The following is a 3,340-nucleotide window of genomic DNA, read 5'->3' on the forward strand; positions in this document are numbered from 1 at the left end:
GCGGAGCAGCAGACAACCCGCCCGAGTTGCTATTCTGGGAAGTTGGTCTGACACAGAGAAACGGATCACAGAGTGAGGACCTAGTCTGCATCTCTGCTCGGCAATCGATTAGGTTACAAGGGGGCCTCTTATTTCTGAGGCTGCAGCCAGGTAACACAAAGCATAATTGCCATACTCTTAAAGTATGTCTACAGGAATTATAAAGTGACCATATGCTTTTTTTTAACATATCCTGCAGCTATTTATAACGTTTACTAGAGTTATAGGCCTATTGCAGTAATTTGGATTTGTGACAATTTGTTTAAATTAATTAATAATAAATAATTGCACGTGCATCTAGTCTTGTCAATAATGGAAACTATTATGAGTATTGTTATAATAAGAGCCTGCCCAATACTGGATTTTTGAGGCTAATATCAATATTAATACTTGAGAGTTTAAAAAATATGATAACATATGACAGATAACATAAGCTTTTTAACATGAATGCATAACATAAACATTTTTGATAAGGTCCCTTCAATTCTTTTATTAATGAATTGTAACCAAGATATGTAGCAGCACACTGAAAAATATACTTGTCAGTCATCTCTGGTGGACAATCTATGTAATGGCGGCACTGTTTCAAATGACTTTAAACGTATGTCTTTGGCATTTCTCTACTTCACTTTATTGTCATTGATCAGCCAACATACACCGATATATCTGTGAAAAGCTCAAATCGGTAGATAATATCGGCCCTGCTGATGTATCTGTTGGACTCTGAGTCTAAAACTGTAAACTGTAAACTCAGTATCAGAATCAGAATCAGAAATACTTTATTGATCCCAGAGGGGAAACAGCAGCTCACTATCACGTCAGTGCACACAGGAATAGAAGTACTAAGCAAAAAATATAATACACTATAATACAGGTAAGATAAATTAAGTACAAAGTGGATATAAGTATAAAATTTAAATAAGTGTAAAGTACAAAGTTGATTTACCGGTTGATGATAAGTATGTATGGAATAATAATACAATGTAATAAGTAATAGTGCATGTACTGCCAAGTTAAGTGTAGCTTATTAAGATTATTATGAGACGGTGGATATTGCACAGTAGTAATAGACGTATGAATAAATATCAATAAATTAAACTGAAAACAGAGTATATTGCACCAGAGTATTAAACAGAGAATACTGCACAATTATTTCAAGTATTGCAGTGATGTTAATGATCCAATGTCCAGTTTAATGACTTAGGGTCATATAGACTGACACTTAGAGGGAGGAGTTAAAGAGTTTGATGGCCACAGGCAGGAATGACTTCCTGTGGCGCTCTGTGGTGCATTTTGGGGGATGAGTCTTTCGCTGAAGGTGCTTCTTTGTTTGACCAGAATGTCAATTACTGATGACAGTAATGATGATGATGCTCATCAACAGTAGTATATGGTATGCAATATAGTCGAAAAGGAAGTTGCAGTAGTGGCCTAATTGTAATATGGGCAGAAGGCTAATGGTAGTAGCCTAACAAAAGTAACTGTAATACTGCAACAGCAGATTTCTTCAGACAGACCCAATCTGCACTTTCTAGTGCGCCTAATTTCTGAGGCAGGTCCGACATAAAAAGCTATGATTGGATTCAACAGGACCTGACTCACTAAAAAGAGTCATGTTGCATCTTTAGTTGGGTGATCTAATTTGAATGTAGCTTCATCATTTAAGAGATTAAGTCTGTATGTGTTCTGTAACCAGATGTTAGTCATGCTGGCTAATGTAAATAAATGCTGCAGTGAATTTCAGTGTAGAGTGTTTTGTGCACTGTATATGTGCACAGATGCCAAGCAAAAAAAATGTGTAACAAATGTTACAACTTGGTCCACGGACAAGCAAATGCCAGCAAATGTGAATTACTTATTATAATCTAAAAAGTAAATTATGTTGTGAGTAGTTAATACTTGTTCTGGTAGTCAGTGACATCAGCGGTTTAAATGTGGATGTGTGTGAATAATGTAGTGTGGGGAGTTTTTAAGTGTAAAAACAAAACCAAAAGCCAAACCAAACGGCACACACGGGGGCTAATACTGAATGTCCTGTGGCACACTGGGCCCAGGTGATCCAGATTTTGTTGGCCAACCTACTGCAATCAGGAACCTAAATAACCTTAAAAACAGCACAGGTGAAGCATACGCACCAATGCAGTACACACAACCGCAAAAGTTAAATGAATAAATACAAAGTGGTACTGCTGTCCTGACTTCAGTCGGGAGTTTATTCCACCAGTGGCGACAGGCCAGAGAGAAGCCTTGACCAAGAAGTTCAGCTGAATTGAACTCTTTGAAAGATGAAGAAAATGGGATTTATTTGCAGCAGGAAGCATCAGAGTCTATTTTGTTCAATTGAATCAGAGGCTATTTATGTCCTGTTGTTATAGGGTCAGTTTGAGTTTGGGTAAGATAGTCACAGTTCTTAGATGTAAGCTGATAGTTGGAGTAGCTGTAGTCGCTGTTGCTTACTAATGCGGTAACAGCAGTTTGAGTACTAAATAGGAGTGTATCAATATAGTTAGCTCATGATTCAGAGTAAAACACAAGTCAGGGTTTACAGTGTGATCTGGTGAAATCACAATATTTTCAGTTATTCTTATGGATTTCAGTGCAAAGTTCAAATAATATAACATTTTAAATGACAAACCACAGGTTTGATGTTTATTAAAGTACAAATAATTTAAAGGATAAAAAAATGCCTCAAAGGCAATGTCCTCATTATAATGACGAGCAAAAGTCTGAAGACACCAACTCAAATTTAAACATCTTCAGAGCAGTTCATTTTTTTTATTAGTGTCTTCGGTCAGTTTATTTTAATATTTTCAAGCAGTAGTTGAGATCTGAGACAGTCCACACTGTAGCAAAGTATATAATATAATTGTGCTGTCTGGCCTTTAACCTTGTGTTTCGTCATTGTTTGGGGTCCCACAGACGCCACTGCTGTGTGGGTAAAAATAGCAATTGTAATTGAAAAATTCTTCCAGCGTTTTCCTTCATTTTCCTTTTTTCTTTCTTCTGACCTTATTAAAACCCAATATGTAGGTATTGTAATGATAACCCTTACTTTTGCACCTTTGATGAAGGTGACAAAATATGGAAATTAGCATAAATCATAGACCAAACAAGGCAATACTTCATGTCTTATATTATATGGGCTATGCACTAAAACATGTATATTCCTTTTGTTTGCCAAAAAGTAATTCACAGACAAAGAAATGTACAATTTGTTATCCGACAGTCGACGAAGGCACACACGTGTAGTGCTGTGTAAAAAATACAGTGAGCAACATATTACAGATATAGAGCATATAAA

The sequence above is a fragment of the Siniperca chuatsi genome, linkage group LG12 (genome assembly GCF_020085105.1).
Source record: "Siniperca chuatsi isolate FFG_IHB_CAS linkage group LG12, ASM2008510v1, whole genome shotgun sequence".
NCBI classification, from domain to species: domain Eukaryota; kingdom Metazoa; phylum Chordata; class Actinopteri; order Centrarchiformes; family Sinipercidae; genus Siniperca; species Siniperca chuatsi.